Source organism: Protomyctophum parallelum (assembly GCF_964188405.1).
Source record: "Protomyctophum parallelum genome assembly, chromosome: 11".
Taxonomy (NCBI): Eukaryota; Metazoa; Chordata; class Actinopteri; order Myctophiformes; family Myctophidae; genus Protomyctophum; species Protomyctophum parallelum.
The window spans coordinates 4,679,302-4,701,801 of NC_139707.1; the positions used below are offsets into that span (position 1 = coordinate 4,679,302).

General features: G+C 44.6%; 1 protein-coding gene across 3 annotated transcripts in view; it reads right to left on the reverse strand.

The window, feature by feature from the left end:
- znf385b (zinc finger protein 385B) overlaps positions 1–22,500 on the reverse strand; it is a gene marked incomplete at its 3' end in the record, with an annotated part of 71,898 nt that overhangs the window by 21,591 nt on the left and 27,807 nt on the right. Inside the window, exon 1 of one of the 3 annotated variants that reach the window (XM_083777372.1) lies at positions 19,257–19,289. The exons of the other annotated variants lie outside the window; for them this stretch is intronic. Of the gene's footprint in view, positions 1–19,256; positions 19,290–22,500 lie in introns of those variants that run through there. 3 annotated transcript variants of the gene reach the window in all.

The window sequence follows — 22,500 nt, forward strand, 5'->3', positions numbered from 1 at the left end:
CATGATGCCACATGTATACTGTAGGCTCTGGCCTATAGCGGTCCAGCCCAGACACATGATGCCACATGTATACTGTAGGCTCTGGCCTATAGCGGTCCAGCCCAGGCACATGATGCCACATGTATACTGTAGGCTCTGGCCTATAGCGGTCCGGCCCAGGCACATGATGCCACATGTACTGTAGGCTCTGGCCTATAGCGGTCCAGCCCAGGCACATGATGCCACATGTATACTGTAGGCTCTGGCCTATAGCGGTCCAGCCCAGGCACATGATGCCACATGTATACTGTAGGCTCTGGCCTATAGCGGTCCAGCCCAGGCCCATGATGTCACATGTACTGTAGGCTCTGGCCTATAGCGGTCCAGCCCAGGCACATGATGTCACATGTATACTGTAGGCTCTGGCCTATAGCGGTCCAGCCCAGGCACATGATGTCACATGTATACTGTAGGCTCTGGCCTATAGCGGTCCGGCCCAGGCACATGATGCCACATGTATACTGTAGGCTCTGGCCTATAGCGGTCCGGCCCAGGCACATGATGCCACATGTATACTGTAGGCTCTGGCCTATAGCGGTCCAGCCCAGGCACATGATGCCACATGTATACTGTAGGCTCTGGCCTATAGCGGTCCGGCCCAGGCACATGATGCCACATGTATACTGTAGGCTCTGGCCTATAGCGGTCCAGCCCAGACACATGATGCCACATGTATACTGTAGGCTCTGGCCTATAGCGGTCCAGCCCAGGCACATGATGCCACATGTATACTGTAGGCTCTGGCCTATAGCGGTCCAGCCCAGACGCATGATGCCACATGTATACTGTAGGCTCTGGCCTATAGCGGTCCGGCCCAGGCACATGATGCCACATGTATACTGTAGGCTCTGGCCTATAGCGGTCCAGCCCAGGCACATGATGCCACATGTATACTGTAGGCTCTGGCCTATAGCGGTCCAGCCCAGGCACATGATGCCACATGTATACTGTAGGCTCTGGCCTATAGCGGTCCAGCCCAGACGCATGATGCCACATGTATACTGTAGGCTCTGGCCTATAGCGGTCCGGCCCAGGCACATGATGCCACATGTATACTGTAGGCTCTGGCCTATAGCGGTCCAGCCCAGGCACATGATGCCACATGTATACTGTAGGCTCTGGCCTATAGCGGTCCAGCCCAGGCACATGATGCCACATGTATACTGTAGGCTCTGGCCTATAGCGGTCCAGCCCAGACGCATGATGCCACATGTATACTGTAGGCTCTGGCCTATAGCGGTCCGGCCCAGGCACATGATGCCACATGTATACTGTAGGCTCTGGCCTATAGCGGTCCAGCCCAGGCACATGATGCCACATGTATACTGTAGGCTCTGGCCTATAGCGGTCCAGCCCAGGCACATGATGCCACATGTATACTGTAGGCTCTGGCCTATAGCGGTCCAGCCCAGGCACATGATGCCACATGTATACTGTAGGCTCTGGCCTATAGCGGTCCGGCCCAGGCACATGATGCCACATGTATACTGTAGGCTCTGGCCTAGGAGGTGAGTTTGTTATCTTATAGGAACGTTTAGTGTTGTGTCCACATCAGTCAGACAATCTGACAACACATCACTCACCACGCGGCAAACAACACCACACGACTTCACCGATTTCACTTTGAAATATTCATTATTTTTCACGCTGCCGAACGAACACGACCCCCCGGACGGAAGGAAGCGGACAACGAATGCATATTTAAAAAGCAGCATACCAGACTGTGTGCGTATACGCACGCACGCGCGCGCGCGTGTGTGTGTGTGTGTGTGCACATGGACAGGCAACTGAAACAAACAGGAGGAACAGCAGCTGTTGAATACTGTGAATACTGTGCCACTTTGTATCTCAGGAGGGCTGTGAATGTGTGCGTGTGCGTGCGTGTGCGTGCGTGCGTGTGTGCGTGTGTGTACATGCGTGTCCCGAAGGATCCCGTCTTCAGGATACATGAATAAGTAAGCTGGTCGTCTCTGTTACGCTGTGGCTCTGCACGAGGCTACACAGCCGCTCTCATTCTACGGGGGAATGGACTCCTCGTTGAATCAGAACTGCAGACTCACTCCTTGGAAATGCTCGTAGAAGTAAAAGTATAACAACTTGTAAATACTAAAGTATAAAAGCACCTCAACATTAAAGGACAACTTTAGTTTTTTTTCAACCAAGGTTCATGTTTTAGGTTGTTATTAGAGAAACTAAAAGGTGAGTGTTAATTTTCTTTCATTTGCTGCTTTCTTTCGTTTTAGGGATTTTAGCTCTTTTTGACAGGGGGGCGGGGGCATTCGAGCATGGGGCTAAATATTTATTTATTTTACCAAATTTGATGGTGATTTATTTATTTATTATTCACTATAGTCCTAATAAACCCCAGGAAATTACATCTGTCCACAAAAGATCACAGGATCTACTGAATGTGAAGGTAGCCTACTGGGGGGAAGGCTTATACTGTGTGTATAGGCTCAATATGTCAGTTTGTCACATTCAGTAGATCCTGTGATCTTTTGTGGCCAGATGTAATTTCTTGGGTTTATTAGAACTATAGTAAATAATATTTTGTAAAAAAAATACATATTTTGCCCCATGCTCGAATGCCCCGCCCCCCTGTCAAAAACTGCTAAAATCCCCAAAACGAAAGAAAGCAGCAAATGAAAGAAAATGAACACTCACCTTTTAGTTTCTCTAATAACAACCTACAACATGAACCTTGGTTGACCTTTAAGTAAATGTACTTGGTTATTTCCACTGCAGTCTTTTGTTATAGGGATGAGGGGGAGGGAGAGAGACAGAGACAGAGACAGAGAGAGACAGAGAGACAGAGACAGAGACAGAGAGAGACAGAGAGAGAGAGACAGAGACAGAGACAGAGAGAGACAGACAGAGACAGAGACAGAGAGAGACAGAGAGAGAGACAGAGAGAGAGACAGAGCTATAGAGAGAGAGACAGAGACAGAGAGAGAGAGACAGAGCTATAGAGAGAGAGACAGAGACAGAGAGAGAGAGACAGAGCTATAGAGAGAGAGACAGAGACAGAGAGAGAGAGACAGTGCTATAGAGAGAGAGACAGAGACAGAGAGAGAGAGACAGAGCTATAGAGAGAGAGACAGAGACAGAGAGAGAGAGACAGAGCTATAGAGAGAGAGACAGAGACAGAGAGAGAGAGACAGAGCTATAGAGAGAGAGACAGAGACAGAGAGAGAGAGACAGTGCTATAGAGAGAGAGACAGAGACAGAGAGAGAGAGACAGAGCTATAGAGAGAGAGACAGAGACAGAGAGAGAGAGACAGAGCTATAGAGAGAGAGACAGAGACAGAGAGAGAGAGACAGTGCTATAGAGAGAGAGAAATAACACAGAAATACCCCCAGAGAGCGAGCGAGGGAAAGAGAGAGACATATGCTAATATAGTCATTAAGTTAATTAGACCATATGGTCAGTAGCCAGGGACCAGCAGGGCTGTTTCTGACCTTTTACTGCCCTAGGCCACGCACGCACGCACGCACACACGCACGCACGCACGCACGCACGCACGCACGCACGCACGCACACACGCACGCACGCACGCACGTGCAACTGAGTGTGTGACTGCGTGTGTGTGTATACGCAGTGGTGGAAAGTAACTAAGTACTTTTACTTAAGTACTGTACTTAAGTACAATTTTGAGGTATTTGTGCTTTACTTGAGTATTTCCAATTTCCAGTACTTTTACTTCTACTCCACTACATCTCAGAGCCAACATTTGTAGTTAGTTACTTTGGCGATTTTAATTTTGATTAGAAAACATACATTAACCACTTCAACCCAATACATTTTGGCCATTTGAAAATAGCCGATCTACAAGCTCACAATGCGTCGCAACGCGACGCATTGTGAGCTTGTAGATCGGCTATTTTCAATAGACTTTGTACACATTTTGAACTTGTGAAGTGGGACATTCTGCAATATGAGTACTTTTACTTTTAGTACTTTTAGTACATTTTGATGCCGATACTTTTGCACTTTTACTCAAGTACATTTTTAATTCCGTACTTTTACTTGTAAAGGAGTAGTTCTAAATTGCAGTATTGCTACTTTTACTTAAGTAAAACAATTGAGTACTTTTTCCACCACTGTGTATACGTCACTTTGCCAGGCAGGTTTGGATGTGTGATGATGATGGAGATGATGATGAAGGCCATGATGTTTGACAATTAATCAAAACTCGATTAATCGCCATTAAGAAGAACAGTTAACAATTATAACCCTCTCAATGTCCTTGACGGTATTGACGTAGTGAATTAATTAATTAATCCCCCACTACTGTTGACGGTATTGACGTAGTGAATTAATTAATTAATCCCCCACTACTGTTGACGGTATTGACGTAATTGTTTTATTCCCTATAATCGGGGGCTTTGTTTTAAATAATGTAGCAACTTTTAGCATGTTTGGCTAACGGGCCGATATCCTCTACCTAAAACCGGACGAAATCCTCTCGTGGACGGCCGGCCGCGCACACACGTGCACGCACAGTCTTTATGTGCATAGCTGCGTAAAATGCAATATTTTATTTGGGGCTTGATTAGAGCTTAATTTGACTTAGATATGAAAATTAAATTATGATCGCATAGCATCGGGGACAGACCACTGTGTAACACAGTGCAGAAAGATAGCGGATGTTGATGTTCCGTTTAACCGGAAATGGTTAAATCGCCAGATTCGCTCTATTCGGTCAAAATCGGCATAATGGTGAAGTTACCGCCACCATCAGGACTGGGTATCAAATACTATAGGATTTTCCCCGTGAAAATGAGATAGTGTGTATATCACAGATTCCTTTTTTTTGTGTGTGTACAATGCGCGTGCGTGCCTCACATCTTGTGCTAAATAAATAGCGTCAATGCTAGCGAGCTAAAATATAGCCATCCTTGCTCTAGAAAGCACCAATGTTTCCATCTAGACCACCGGATAATCAGCAAAGACCTCCGAACATCGCGCTAATTGACCAAACCATGGAGAGCTCCGTAGATTAGGAGTTATTGAAGCTTTTAGTCTGCCTGTATAAAGGGAGGTGGACGGCAGCTCGCATGCGCGATCCGGTCTAGGTACGCTAAAGAAGGAAAGGCCGACCCCCGTGGACGGCAGCTCGCATGCGCGATCCAGTCTAGGAGGTATGCTAAAGAAGGAAAGGCCGACCCAAAATAAATAAAATAAAATAAAATGTTCTCAGCGACGCGGATTGATATCCATAATAAAGCTAATAGAGAGAGAGAGAGAGATAGAGAGGAGGGGGGGGAGAGAGGGGAGTTGCACCACTCGGTTCACACAGGTGTGATTTTTTCTGAAGGATAAGTGAGACAAAGGGTACGCTGGCTGAGATGGGAGAGGTCCATGATTATTTTCACACCCGGGGTGTTCACAGATGCATGCATGTCATTGTGGGACGCTGCTTTTACCGCCTTCATTAATCTCCTCCCTGTCATTATCATGGGCTCCCCACTGTGATGGAGAATGTCATCTCTGTCACAGCTCTGTCAAAGTCACACACCAATGGCTGCATGTTAAAAATGTCAAAATGATTATTTTCTTTTTTCAAAAATGTTTAAAAATAGCAGATGTACAAGCTTGCAATGAGGCATGAAGTGATGCTTGCATATATGTTATTTTTGAATAGACAACGCTGAAATCTAAAATGACAGAGACCAGTGGTTCTCAAACTTTTCAGGCCGCGCAGTGCACCTTAGCCCTCATGAAACCCTGTATAGTCAAGATAATTTCCCTGCTACCACCCTTAGATCTCTGTCTACATGTAGCACACCTGTTCTGATATTCCATATGTTGATCTGACCTCATCAAACCCTGTACCCTCAAGACATGTTTGTTATATATATGGCCAGTACAGAATTCATTCCATGTTGATCTGACCTCTCAGAGGTGTGATACCTTTGTCACGTTAATAATGACAAAGGTATCACAAAGGTCTTTAAAAGTCCTTAAAGTATCACTTAATAAATGTAGGCCTACACGTAAACACTTATACTATATGGTGGTTTGTTAACTGTTGACGGAAAACAATGTTGCACATTTAGCTAATCATCTGGGGAGACCCGGCCCCGCCCCCCTCAACCCATATGCTAGCTAGACCGCACTCTATAGCAACATAATCCTATAGTAGCCTACTGTACTGTACTCTATAGCAACATAATCCTATAGTAGCCTACTGTACTCTACAGCAACATAATCCTATAGTAGCCTACTGTACTGTGCATGTGTAACGTTTGCATCATCAATATTAACACGCGGCAGGATGCACACTTGTACGCAGTCACAGTGACAGACTGCTAACACGCTGCTGGGAGCGGTAGGATGCATACTGCTGTGAGCGGTAGGATGCATACCGCTGGGACCACCATAATACTACCGTCCCACAATGCACTGCGAGTGCATTGGCACATATCGAGGGCCCGCAAGCACAAGCATGCGTCTACTCTTCACCATTGATCAGCAGTGAAAGTATATCACTTGTGGTCAACTTTCAGCTACCCCCCAAAAATGGCTAAATGAAGGTGGACTCTGAAAAACGTGTGTTTTCAAGTCAGGTGAGAGGCAGAGGGCAAAACCTCTGTCTGTCTTCTGCGTGGGGACAGTGTGGCTGTAATGAAAGAATATTACCTAAGAAGACTATGATAAGAAATGAATGCAACTGATTTGATTTACTCATTTTACTATGAAAGCAGTGCTTGGTGAGGATCATAGAACAGGAAACTGAGCTTAATAATAATAATGCATTTTCAGTTTTAAATGCATTTACTTTTTAGCTGTTTTTGCCTGTGACGTGATCATGACCGCGGTGCTCCGTGTGTTGAAACACAGTCCGGCCCTCGACTTGTACCAATTTCTTTTATTTTGGCCCACTGTGTATTTGAGTTTGACATCCCTGTACGCAGTCACAGTGACAGACTGCTACCACACTGCTGTGGGCGGTATTTTGGCCCACTGTGTATTTGAGTTTGACATCCCTGGCGTACACAGTCACAGTGACAGACTGCTACCACGCTGCTGTGAGCGGTAGCTTGTCTGCAGTGGTTACCAGAGCCATCCAGGCTCGCTGATAAAATCACAACGAATGCAAAATGAATGAGGTGTAGGGTGGTTGGTCAAAACTAATTGTGGCATGGATCAGCTGTTTAGCTATTAAAAGGCTAACATTAGTAACACGATAGGTATCGTAACACGGAGGTATCTTTTATAGTCCGGATTTAGGGCTGTCACGTTAATGACAACTTGACTTGAAGATCGATTGTTATGCAAATGATAAGGATGAATGAATGATAAGATGTTGGTGTGACTAAAAAAACAACATAACATACATGTTGGATCCACTGGAACATCTAGCATCATTCTAGCTTATAATGTTTTCCATTTCCTGAATAGCAGAGTCTCCACTCGACATCGACGATATGCTGGTACTTGGTTAAAAGTAGCATCACTTTTGAAATACATCAGGTCAAATTTGTAATACAGACCTTTATCTACAATCTGTGAGCTTGTGTGTACATCTGCTATGATGATTTATTTTTTTAAAGGTTTTATGACATTCATTTTCATTTATTTTTCTTTTTCTTTTTTCTTTTAGGTTTTATGACCTCAATTACACCCAAAAAACCTGAACTTTGAACATTCAGTGGATTTTCTGTGGTCTGAAGTTTTCTTTGGGGTTTTTTGGGCCTTTTGAGCTACAATGAAAACAGGCAACACAGTGAAACAGTGACATCTGCTGGCAAATCCCATTGACAATATGGGATTTGCAGTAAGTGATGTCACTTACTGCCGGCAAATCAGAGCACCTGTTTGAGCCAGAAAACCCCAGATCACAGAAAATCTACTGAATGTTAAAAGTTCATGTTTTTTGGGTGCAATTGAGATTAGAAAACCTAAAAAAACCAAGAACAATTCCAAAACCTTTTTTTTAATGTCACAATCCCTTTAAAGTATACAGCCTTTATTTGAAAAAAATTTCAATCATTTTGAATCTTTTCTTCTGGGGGTCCCTGCATGGCACAAGGAGAAAGAAGTAACATCCGCACACTTGATGGTTTTTTTTGGTGGCTTTCACGTAAATGTTTGAGTGGTGCAACCACTCCCTTATGGAACTATGTGTGTGGGTGGCTGAGCACGTCTGAGCACGAAGCACGAACACACGCACATATTAACTGTATATATGGTGATTTCCGGTGTGCCAGTACAGTACAGTACAGTACAGTACAGTACAGTACAGTACAGTACAGTACAGTACAGTACAGTACAGTACAGTACAGTACAGTACAGTACAGTACAGTACAGTACAGTACAGTACAGTGACCCCCACACGGTAACGCTGTCATTTCTCAACCGTTTCGGATATGGGGCGGCTCGCCGGAGTCGGCCCGGCACCCTGGGTGTGTTCCTGTGGGTCTGGAACTCCCCCCCGACCCCCCGACTCCAACACGGAGTTGCACCACTCACTTCACACGGGTGTGATTTATTTTTTCTTTATGGAGGGATAGACAGTAGGCCTGTCAAAAAAAATCGATTCGAGTTAGAATCGCGATTCTAATGCCGTCCGATTCAGAATCGATTCTCATTTTCCAAAAATCTATATTTATTTTATTTTATTTTTTTGCATGCATGCAATGCATTATGGCCTGGGTTTCTGCATAGTGCATTTACTACCAGCTAAGCTAAGCCTGCCAATTGTATTTATTTTACACCTGTTTTAATACTAATGTATTGTTCTGGTATTGAGTGAGAAGAGATTTTGTAACTTTTGTACTGGTTCAAATTTGTGCAAGCTAAATAAATGAGACATGTTCTTACTCTTGGATTTAACCTTTGTGTGTTTAAATCATTCAGTTGATAAAACCTTTACAATTATACAAGCTTTTTACTAAATGTACTCTGCTTTCATGCCAGAAGACTGGAGTATATCATGCTAAAATTCAATTTAATTGTTTTGAATAATAAATAAAAAAACTGCTTTAGAATAAATAAATAAAAAATTGAATCGAGAATCGGAAAAATCGAAAAGATCGTTTTTGAATCGAATCGTCACCCCAAGAATCGGAATCGAATCGCATCGTGGGACACCTAAAGGTTCGCAGCCCTAATAGGCCATTCTGACCTGAGATCAGATTCATACGAGTTTTCCACTGGACACACACTGGTCCTGATGAACCCATTCTGACCTGAGATCAGATTAAAAAAATGTCAGTTGTTCTTCGATTTTTCAAAAATAGCAGACCTACAAGCTCGTATCGCGCCACTCGGTGGCGCGATACGAGCTTGTAGATCTGCTATTTTTCAATAGCTAAAGCATAACATGATGCTGACACCAAAATGGGTTCCCGGTCAGAATGGGATGGACAGTATAGGCTGACTGGAAATGGGGAGAGAATTGACATGACATGCACCCTGCACCCTGCACCATGCACCCCATGACATGCACCCTGCACCCTGCACCATGCACCCCATGACATGCACCCTGCACCCTGCACCATGCACCCCATGACATGCACCCTGCACCCTGCACCCCATGACATGCACCCTGCACCATGCACCCCATGACATGCACCCTGCACCATGCACCCCATGACATGCACCCTGCACCCTGCACCATGCACCCCATGACATGCACCCTGCAGGCAGACTGGATCACCAGCCAAGGTGCCTGGACCGCTGAGCCTCCACGGCTCACTTGTTTTAATCTCTATGAAATCTCCATGGATTTACTCTATTTTTATTTTATTTTATTAAAGGGCAGTGACAACATTTTCACACGTACAGTTAAGTGTGAAGCCATGCATTAGAATGAAGTCCTGCCTGGACAAATAATGGTGGCCTATAGCCCAGTCAGTATTAAATATGGCTATACATCAGTGACTCCCAACCTTATACCCTAGGACACGCACACACACACACACACGCACACACACACACACACGCACACACCTCGAGGGCCTCATTTTATCCAAGTGTACAGTAGTGAAAATGTACAGTTGTTAATTGGTGCCGAGTGGTATTTAACACATTCTGAACGGGAACCCATTTTGGTGTTAGCATCATGTTATGCTTTAGCTATTGAAAAATAGCAGATCTACAAGCTCTTAGCGCGCCACCGAGTGGCGCGCTATGAGCTTGTAGGTCTGCTATTTTTGAAAAATCAAAGAACGACTGACATTTTATTTTAATCTGATCTCAGGTCAGAATGGGTTATAATCAGACCAGTGTGTGTCCTAGTGGAAACCTCGTATGAATCTGATCTCAGGTCAGAATGGGATATAACAACGACAGAAAGTAACACGACAATGAGGAGTTATTACATCTGGTTCAGATTACGTCGGTGTCTGCAAGACGAACATCAAAGACACGCCGAATGATATGAGACGTCATGTGAGAGCTAGACAGCAGTGGATTAGACACACTACACCCCCCCCACACACACACACACACACACACACACACACACACACACACCCACACACACACACACACACACACTGACACACACACACTATATTTATAGTTCTACGAACAGAAGAGGCAGTTAACAGGTATCGTCTTCTGCCATGATAGAGAGCATGCACCAGGCCCTATAAACAGAGAGATGAGTGTGAGAATGTCGGCTCTGATGCGCCGTAACGTTTAATCCCTGCTCGTGTCAGAAAGCTGACTTGGCTTTGACTCGTTTTCAATTTATATAGCATGCCTAAAAGCAGTGGTCCTCAAGTTACAATTTAGGATTTATAGGCATTTAGCAGACGCTCCTAATCCAGAGCGACTTACATTAAGCAAAGAACAAAAAGCATGGTTAATACATCACATAAAAAGTATGTGATGTATTGCCAATGCTTGTTGTTCTTGCTCAAAGGTGTGCAGGGGCCCAGAGGGATATTGCATTGCACGTGGTTTAGGGATGGGACACTGTGATAAATGTCATGTCATCACCATTATTGAGACCAAAATAATTGTGATTTACAATATTAAGGGCCTTTCAAACGGGAAGCGAGGAACGCAAGCGTTGTTGCGTTGCCACTCGGTGGCGCGCTATGAGCTTGTAGATCTGCTATTTTTCAATAGGTAAAGCATAACATGATGCCAACACCAAAATGGGTGCCCGGTCAGAATGGGTTAAGAAGTTTGTGAACCACTGTGCTACACTAAATGGAACAGAGCCTTCATCAGTTGCAGGTTACAGTTTACTATGAAAACCTGCAAACCCTGTATACTCAAGACAATGCCCCCCCCCCGCTGCCACCCTTAGATCTCCATAAATGAAGCTGACCTGTTCTGACTGTTGATCTGAACTCATCAAACCCTATAGTTACTTAGTCAGTTAATTTAGTCAGTCAGTTAGTTGCGACTGTAGGTTAAAGATTACTATGTTATGCCCGTCAGTCCCTCATGCCTCGTGACACGTCACGCCAGTGTGACGCCACCATATATAGCCGTCAGTATGTCACGCCTTGTTGTGACGCCTCAGGGCGCCTTGCTGGTTGGCCAGGTAGTTAGTCAGTCAGTTTATTAATTTCGTCATGAATGATTTAGCAGAGCAGCAGTTGAACATAATTAGCATAATTAAGTTAACAAGATAGCAATTGACCGAAAAGGTACAAGCTGAAGCCGAAGCTTGTTATGGCCACCTTGAAAGCAGGATACTATAGGATGTTAAATACGGTATCATGTTCCTTTCACGAAGCATGTTGTCAGCGGATCTGTTCTCTGGTTATGTGTCCCGTGCATACATATTTAATGTTAAACATATAACATAAACATGTGTCACCTCTCCCACCCACCCCCACCTGGATGTTGTGCAAGTTCAGGTTTCAGTCAGAGGAGGTGAAAAGAAAAAGAATGCAGAAACATTATACCTAAAAACTGTGTTGCAAAGAAGCACTCGAATGTTTGACTTAGAGCTTCTTAGTCGTATTTGGTCTCCCTGCTCTTCTATCAAGACATTTAAGATCATGTTTCTGGTTCGACGTGACTTTTGACTTCACAATTACATTTCTCCCCTGAGCAAGCGGGCAGGCTTTAGCACTTAAAAGTACAAAAGAATAGCTATCAAAAGATACTTACAGTCCCAAAGTAAAAGTAAACATTTTTGAAAAAAAACCTGTTCAAAAATAGCTGATCTACAGTACAAGCTCACAGCACGTCGATGCAACGCTCTCTGAGCCCATTTCTGACATGACAGCGTACAGTACAATGACATGACAGCGTACAGTACAATGAAGGCCATCTGTATTACAAAGTAACGTGTAACAAAACAATTCAAATAATTGTAGTGGAGTACAAAGTATACAACATTCGCCTCGGAGATGTGCTGGACTGGAAGTATAAAGCATTGAAATGGTAAATGGTAAATGGTGCATTTATATAGCGCCTTTATCCAAGGCGCTTTACAGAGATTGTGCATTACATTCACCCATTCACACACACATTCATACACCGATGGCAGCGGAAACCATGCAAGGCACCAACTAGCACATCGGGAGCAATTAGGGGTTCAGTGTCTTGCTCAAGGACACTTCGACAGTAACTCTGGGGGAGCCCGGGTTCGAACTGGCAACCTTACGGTTACCATCCACGCACTCTACCCCTGAGCCACCGCCGCCCCATGAAAAACCTGGACTTACTAAAGTATACTGTAGTTAGTACTTACTAAAGTACCGTAGTACTTACTAAAGTACCGTATAGTACTTACTAAAGTACCGTAGTACGACTTACTAAAGTACCGTAGTACTTACTAAAGTACCGTAGTACTTACTTGAAAACTTACCGTACTTATACCGTACTTGAAAAAATTAAAAGAAAATTAACACAGTTATTTTTTCCGCCACTGCCTTGCAGCAAGGCTGTGCGATGTTGTTGTTTATTCAGACAGTAAGTAGATACAGGTAAAGTTATCTCAGTAGATAAGGTAATATGTAATGGTCCATGCCAACTCTCTCTCTCTCTCTCTCTCTCTCTCTCCCTAACAAAAGAGCGCAGTGGAAACTAGATAAAGTGCCCATTGGCACAGGTCTCCACCAGGGCAGGTCAGGTTGTGGCCTCCTGGTGGCGCTATAATAGGACAGGTCTCCACCAGGGCAGGTCAGGTTGTGGCCTCCTGGTGGCGCTAAAATAGGACAGGTCTCCACCAGGGCAGGTCAGGTTGTGGCCTCCTGGTGGCGCTATAATAGGACAGGTCTCCACCAGGACAGGTCAGGTTGTGGCCTCCTGGTGGCGCTATAATAGGACAGGTCTCCACCAGGGCAGGTCAGGCTGTGGCCTCCTGGTGGCGCTATAATAGGACAGGTCTCCACCAGGGCAGGTCAGGCTGTGGCCTCCTGGCGGCGCTATAATAGGACAGGTCTCCACCAGGGCAGGTCAGGTTGTGGCCTCCTGGTGGCGCTATAATAGGACAGGTCTCCACCAGGGCAGGTCAGGTTGTGGCCTCCTGGTGGCGCTATAATAGGACAGGTCTCCACCAGGGCAGGTCAGGTTGTGGCATCCTGGTGGCGCTATAATAGGACAGGTCTCCACCAGGGCAGGTCAGGTTGTGGCCTCCTGGTGGCGCTATAATAGGACAGGTCTCCACCAGGGCAGGTCAGGTTGTGGCCTCCTGGTGGCGCTATAATAGGACAGGTCTCCACCAGGGCAGGTCAGGTTGTGGCCTCCTGGTGGCGCTATAATAGGACAGGTCTCCACCAGGGCAGGTCAGGTTGTGGCCTCCTGGTGGCGCTATAATAGGACAGGTCTCCACCAGGCCAGGTCAGGTTGTGGCCTCCTGGTGGCGCTATAATAGGACAGGTCTCCACCAGGGCAGGTCAGGTTGTGGCCTCCTGGTGGCGCTATAATAGGACAGGTCTCCACCAGGGCAGGTCAGGTTGTGGCCTCCTGGTGGTGCTATAATAGGACAGGTCTCCACCAGGGCAGGTCAGGTTGTGGCCTCCTGGTGGCGCTATAATAGGACAGGTCTCCACCAGGGCAGGTCAGGTTGTGGCCTCCTGGTGGCGCTATAATAGGACAGGTCTCCACCAGGGCAGGTCAGGTTGTGGCCTCCTGGTGGCGCTATAATAGGACAGGTCTCCACCAGGGCAGGTCAGGTTGTGGCCTCCTGGTGGCGCTATAATAGGACAGGTCTCCACCAGGGCAGGTCAGGTTGTGGCCTCCTGGTGGCGCTAAAATAGGCCAATGTGAAAAGGGTGCCATTTCTTCTCATGCCTTGGATGGAAATTGGATGATTTGAGGCTTTTTTGTTCAAAACGGTATTGTATCCTAACGCCAATTAGGATGGAAAATTATATATCGGACAGATCCGTCTTGAACACATGACTATAGAGAAGGTGTGTGAGCCAATCAGTGTAGAATCTGAGAAATCCAACAGACTGGTCTTGATCACATGACTACAGAGATCCAATGGTTAGTTGTTATTTAGTCACAACGCTCTTGTTAATACTTTTCATCGACTAAATATTTTTTTAACCCATTCTGAACGGGCACCCATTTTGGTGTCAGCATCATGTCATGCTTTAGATATTTAAAAATAGCAGATCTACAAGCTCATATCGCGCCACCGAGTGGCGCGCTACGAGCTTGTAGGTCTGCTATTTTTGGAAAAATCGAAGAACGACTGACATTTTTTAGAATCTGATCTCAGGTCAGAATGGGTTAATCAGACCCAGTGTGTCCCCCAGTGGAAACCTTGTATGAATCTGATCTCAGGTCAGAATGGGTTAACCCATTTCGACCTGAGGACGATTCCACAAATTAATTCTAAATCCTGACGTGTTTCTATGTCAGTCGTTTTCAACCTTTTTCATGTCAAGGACCCCCAGAATTATCTGTGTTTGGCCACCGACCCGCATCTGAAAACGTTGCTCCAGGGACCCCCCAGAAGCAAAGAAAAGCACAACAATATATAGATTTTGTGTCACATTTTCACGATTTTTCAAAACAATAGCAGACCTATACAAGCTCGTATAGCGCGGCTATATGAGCTTGTAGATCTGCTATTTTTCAATAGCTAAAGTAGAACATATAATGCTTGAAACACCAAATGGAGTTCCCGCCCAGAATGGGTTAAAACCCACAGACAAACTTAGTCAGATAACTCAACGAATATTGAACATTATTATTAATTATTAATTATAGAATGAGAATACAAGCGTGCATATACATTTTTATCTTTGCGTTGCGTCCGTGAGGACAACTGCTTTGGACATTAAGACGTTCGCACCTGACAGAGAAGAATGCCCCTCACACTATCACCACTATCGTTTTTGGACATATGGCCACATAATATTCCGCCCGACAGACAAAATGCCCTGCACCCCCCACCCCCCACCCCACCCCCCACGCTCACTCCCATTTCTCCCACTGTGTGAAACCCAAATCCCAAAAATGTTCCCCCTAAATATTCTAATTACGTCCTGCATGCACTCCGGGGGTCACACATGCAGACATGATGTTGTGTCATGGCTCTCTGGGGGTCAACACACCGTACACGCACAGATATCAGAGAGGGGGGTCACTGTACGAAGACTTACGAGCTGCTGAGTACCAGCAGACTACATGTAATCAGTGGTGGAAAGTATACACAGTACATTAACTTAACTTAAGTAAAATTACTTCTACAATCTATACTCCACTACTGTACATCTCGGAGGCAAACATTGTACTTTTACTCCACTACAGTTATTTGAAAACTTTAGTTATTAGTTGCGTTGATTATTATTATTATTATTATTATTATTATTATTATTATTATTATTATTATTATTATTATATTATTATTCTTATTACAAAGTGTACATTAACACTTTAGCGCTATATACATTTTGGCCATTTGCAAGTAGCCGATCTACAAGCTCACAATGCGTTGCAATTGGTTGCAATGCGATGCATTGTGAGCTTGTATCTTGTATATATATACATTGCAGTATTGATACTTTTACTACTTAAGTAAAATAAATTAGTACTTTTTCCACCACTGCTAGCAGACTATATGTGATATACTTTTCTTACTGTCCGTACTGTACTGGCGCTGGTATGCTGAGTACTAGCAGACTATACATGTGATACAGTATATGTCCTCAGTGTACTCACCACGCTGGTATTTTAAACGGTCTATACTGTAAGCCTGCATAGTCTGCTGGGGGGATGAAATTGGACTAGTCAATAATGTGCAGGCGAGCAGAGAATACCTTTTAGACTATCGCACGGCGGGCCCCACAGGGAAGAGAATACCTTTTAGACTATCGCCTGGGGGCCCCACAGGGAAGAGAATACCTTTTAGACTATCGCCCGGGGGCCCCACAGGGAAGAGAATACCTTTTAGACTATCGCCCGGGGGCCCCACAGGGAAGAGAATACCTTTTAGACTATCGCCTGGGGGCCCCACAGGGAAGAGAATACCTTTTAGACTATCGCCCGGCGGGGGCCCCACAGGGAAGAGAATACCTTTTAGACTATCGCCCCCCGGGGGCCCCACAGGGAAGAGAATACCTTTTAGACTATCGCCCGGGGCCCCACAGGGAAGAGAATACCTTTTAGACTATCGCCTGGGGGCCCCACAGGGAAGAGAATACCTTTTAGACTATCGCCTGGGGCTCCCCACAGGGAAGAGAATACCTTTTAGACTATCGCCCGGCCGGGGGCCCCACAGGGAAGAGAATACCTTTTAGACTATCGACCCCCGGGGCCCCCACAGGGAAGAGAATACCTTTTAGACTATCGACCCCCGGGGCCCCCACAGGGAAGAGAATACCTTTAGACTATCGCCTGGGGGCCCCACAGGGAAGAAAATACCTTTTAGACTATCGCCAGGGGCCCCCACAGGGAGGAGAATACCTTTTAGACTATCGCCCAGCGGGGCCCCACAGGGAAGAGAATACCTTTTAGACTATCGCCTGGGGCCCCACAGGGAGGAGAATACCTTTTAGACTATCGCCCAGCGGGGCCCCACAGGGAAGAGAATACCTTTTAGACTATCGCCTGGGGCCCCACAGGGAAGAGAATACCTTTTAGACTATCGCCCGGCGGGGGCCCCACAGGGAAGAGAATACCTTTTAGACTATCGCCTGGGGGCCCCACAGGGAGGAGAATACCTTTTAGACTATCGCCCGGGGGCCCCACAGGGCCCTATATGCTAGGCCCACTCCTAAGCCTGCATGTCACCATTACTACATAATCGCAATATTATTTGACATACCGTACATCTATTTATCTATCTAATTATCTATCTATACATGTGCAAAGTCTTTGTACGTACGTACGTACGTACGTACGTACGTACGTACGTGTACGTCTGTAATCCACGTAACTCGAGAACCGCTCGCCCAACCGACTTCAAGTTGGACACACACGTTCTACACCCCACAGGGAGCGCAGTGCCCGGTGTCGAGTCTGTCGGATACAGTCCGTCGGATGCAGCACAAAATCCTCTGACTTCACCTCTGCGATTGCGGTGAGCATGGAAAAAACACGATCAGCGGCCAAAAACACATCGCTGTCTGCCTTTGTACGAAATGTACGCTTTTTGTGTGTGTGTGTGTGTGTGTGTGTGTGTGTGTGTGTGTGTGTCTCTCACTCGGACACACAATATTATTCACGGAGAACCAACAACAACACGGACGCGTGGCGTTAGATGTAAGCGCGTCACAGGTCATATAATCGTCATAATCGTCATAACCATGTTGAATCTTTTTTCTATAGATTAAAAAAAGAAAATGCTGAAGCAGCTGATCTACAAGCTTACAACACGTCACTTCATGACGCGTCGTAAGCCTGTAGATCAGCTATTTCACTATTTTTCATCCTTTTTTTTGTAGGCCTATAAAATGTGTGAATATGTCAGTATTTCAGTAAATTTGTGTGCAATTGTTTGATTACCAGGAAAAACAGAAATGTATTCTTTAATCAGATTAATCGCAATTATATGTGTGACAATTAATCATCAACTTAAAATTCTAATGGTGACAGACCTATAGCCACTCTCCCCCCCGCTCTAGGCTCTTCTCCATAAATACCTGATGGTATGGGAAAGGTCCATACGGGCTCCATTGCGTGGTCTTGATTAGAGGTGATGACGGCTATCGACACGTCTGATAACATCCCCAATTTACACTCTCTCTCACACACTATGCCAGTGTGCGATCTCTCTCACACTGGCATACAGTAGTGTGTGAGAGAGAGAGAGAGAGAGAGAGAGAGAGAGAGAGAGAGAGAGAGAGAGAGAGAGAGAGAGAGAGAGAAAGAGAGAGAGAGAGTTGGCATGGACCATTACAAATTACCTTATCTACTGAGATAACTTTACCTGTATCTATTCTACTTACTGTCTGAATAAACAACAACATGCACAGCCTTGCTGTTTAGGCAGATAACTACAGTAAATAACTACAGTACTACAGTACTACAGTCAATGGCGTGCACAGATAGACACTAGGGGGTGCTAGAGCACCCCCTGCCCCTTTGGCAATTTTTCTCTTAAAAAAAATAAATATATATATATATTTTTTCTTTTTTTTTTCAAATATTGATAAAAAAACGCTTCTACTATATTATTTAGGCCCCCACAATCTAAAGCTATATGTTTCTATGTCAGTGGTTCTTCGATTAAAGAAAAATAGCAGACCTACAAGCTCATAGCGCGCCACTCGGTGGCGCGCTATGAGCTTGTAGATCTGATATTTTTCAATAGCTAAAGCACCAAAATGGGTTCCCGCCCCAAAATGCGCTGCACAAGGTGCCCTTTTTTCACTTGAGCACCTGCCCCTCTAAATGTCTGTGCACGCCACTGACTACAGTACTTTAGTACGTACTACTGTACTTTAGGTATAAGTACTACAGTACTTAGTAGTAAGTCCAGGTTTTTCATCTATCTACAAGCTCAGAGCGCGTTGCATCGACGTGCTGTGAGCTTGTACTGTAAATAGGCTATTTTTGAACAGGTTTGAACAGAGAGACAGAGAGAGATATCAACCTACTGTACCCTCTGCTTATGGTTGCCTACTGTATATCCCTGCTCTAGTGTTGTCCATGCCAGAAACAAACACTTTGTTACTGTATTGCTTCCAAGATCATCGGAAATTCCAACACCCACAATTATTATTTTTATCCCACGATTTTTGCAACCCATTTGTTTCACCCTGCAGTGTCAATTATCTAATGTAATCCTGGGCGCTATACACTTCCTCTGCTAACCTGGGGAGAGCAACGGACTGACCTCATGCTTCCTTCTATGCATGAGGAGTCCAAGCCACTTCTTTTCTTTTCACCAGACAGGGGGGAGTTTCCCCGGTTGGACCATCACACGGGTTAGAACTTTCAATATCAAATGACACTGATCATCAGTCAGCACCATGCCATCTGGACAAGGATACAGAACATACGCATGGAAAAAGGTCCGCTTTAGTAGGAGTTTTGTTCCCTCAGCCATCGCAGCATTAACAACAACAACAACAACATCTACAGTACAGTGCATACACCTCATGTTTATGTATTGTCTTGGTGATGTTTTTCTGTGCGATGTGTTGTTTTGGGTGTTTTGACCAGACTGTGTTTTGACCAGACAGTACAATAAAGATTATTATTATTAAAGATGGAGTGCCACAATTTTTGTATTTTTCCAGTTTTGCATGTGTCTATGGGGTGACAGTAGTTCATTAGACACCCTGGAGTCTACTGTATGTGTCTATGAGGTGACAGTACTTCATTAGACACCCTGGAGTCGTTTTTATGTGCAATGGTGTATTAACTTTGTATTTAGGGTTTCTTCCTGGAGGCTGAACCCTTGACAGTCAAACAGGCCAATGAAATAAACAGTAATATAGTGACATCACATTATCAGCCCCTCCCCTAACCCCTCCCCCTTTATCATACAACTACAGCTGTGGGTGCGGCTTCAGTTCAGGTGGATCACCACCCATCACCACCCACCAGGCAATCCAGGCATACTTAATGAACTGGTGGGCTTGTCCACATAAAAGCATGATTTTAACAAATACTGTACACTTTTTGGAAAAAGTTCTTCCCCCTTATATTGTAATAATACCTGATGATCATGTTTTAGGGTGGAAAAAAATGGTGGCACTCCATCTTTAAGTTAGGCCGTGTGTCCACCAACACACTATTGTTTATGTTTTTCTCTCCCCCTGCAGCTGACAACGCAAGGCGCTTTTCTAAAGTGCTCATCCATGGGTGTGTGTGTGTGTGTGTGTGTGTGTGTGTGTGTGTGTGTGTGTGTGTGTGTGTGTGTGTGTGTGTGTGTGTGTGTGTGTGTGTGTAGCTGGTCTCAGCTTTTGTCAGACGTAAGAATTGAGCATCATCATCAAACAGATCTGAAAGTCAACTTCCAACAGTCCAACCAATCCTACATCGGCGACATTACAAACAGCCAATAGCAAGGAAGGATCATCACATCACTCATCAGATCCTACACATCAGCGACATTACAATCAACCAATAGCAAGGCAGGATGACACACATGTGGTGTCATGTTGTAAGGAAGCAGGAAGTGACAGAACCAGAATAGAAAGTCTGAGTTAACAGCTGAATTTATATCCAGCGTTGAGAAGAGCAGATCTACGCTGGCATTTACAACTGGATAGGAGGCACCATCTGGCATTTACACTGTCAACACATGCACACACACACACACACACACGCACGCACGCACAGCTGCACACGCACACACTCTTAAATCACTTGCTGTATATAAATACTTTCACGTAGTTGTAGAACAGCATAGGGCACACATACTGTATAAAATATGGTATATAATTAGGTAATAACTAAAGTTTTCAAATAAACCTTGTAGTGGAGTAAAATTACAATATTTGGATGTGAGATATAGTGGAATAGAAGTAAAAGTATTGGAAATACTCCATTAAAGTACTTTAAAATTGTACTTAAGTATAGTATTAAGTAAATGTACTTTACACCACTGATTATTAACCACTTCAACGCCAGCATCCATGGTCCGCTAAACATTTTAGAAGCTCTATCCCTGAGCCATTTTCTATACCAGGGGTCTGCAACCCTAGATGTTGAAAGCCATGAGAGCGTTGAGAGCCATTTTCGACCAAAAATAAATTCAAAATCTATCTGGAGCCGCAAAGAAAATTACGCATTATAATGCAGCTTGCCAAGCTTTACTATCTCCCGGGTTGCAACGAAACTAGCAGAATTTAGCATGCTTTCCCAGGAAATGTCTTTCAACGTTACTTTTTTTGTTGTTTGATAGCTTCTCACTGCAGATTAAACATACAGGCAGTCAATCTGCATTGGCTGTGAAGGCAAAAGCCTCTGTCCACGAACTGTTAAATCCTCTGTTTTTCATCGGCTATCTTTATTTCTCTCCCTGTAGAAGCCATAGCGTAGCAGGCAGCAGCCTCACATACCCACCGGTTTGTTTATAATAGACACCTGGCTGGCACGGCACTGAGTGTGTATCATCTGTCGTCACGTTTGGCCTCCTACAGAAACCATAAATGAAAAATAATTTATTGCTACTTTTAATGCTACAGGGAGCCACTAGGGGTGTGCTCTAGAGCCCTGTTCTATACGTTTGTGCGACACTTCTTGTATGACGAAGGATAGCGTTAATTTACACAAAAACAAATTCGATATATGATGGTAAGTATAGCAGGATGTTACGTATGTAAGGGATAATGTATGGCTGACTGGTCATTGTTGATAGATAAATCACGACAGGGTGATTATTAACCACCGACACGAGGTGGTTAATCAGCCATACGTTATCCTGCTTATTAGAATGGCTACTTAACAGTTTTATCGCCGGGATTGTGAGATCGTGTTTCAGGCTTCCCTGCCTATGTTGTAAGTTATTGTAACTTTGAACAGCCACTGCGCCGACCGCTGATTTGCTTGTCAGTAAAAAATTGTGTAATCGCTTGTCGCGGTGTTAAAAAAAATATTCCAAAGTGGCGATCACAGCAACAGAGTGGACGAGGAGGGCGCGCGCTATCGTCATTGTAATGAATATTGACTCAATTTCCCATTACGACAGACCTTTTTGCGATGATGTCATCAAAACGTGTCTCACATCCCATTCTGTATGACTTAGTTCAAACTGATTAAATCGTAGATTAAACAATGAAAATATAACTCGGGCAACTCGCAAACCGCAGGGAAAGTGTCAATTATTGTGTTAACAATTAATTAATTCGAGTAACTTGGGTTCTGCAGTCAAAGTGTTGAAGGACCACTTCACCACTTTTCAACATATCTTCATATAATTGATCCTCACTAATGTTCATGATAAAATACCACAATTTTTTCTACTCAGTCTGTGTCTCAATAGGAGGAGCTGTGGGCAGTTCAGAAACCCGTCCACCAGTGACATCATCGATGGGGAATCCAAGCTAATATAGAAACTGCATGCTTTCTATTCCTGAAAAGTTGCAATGCGAAAATGGAAGCCATCGTCGATAATACAAATCTAAATA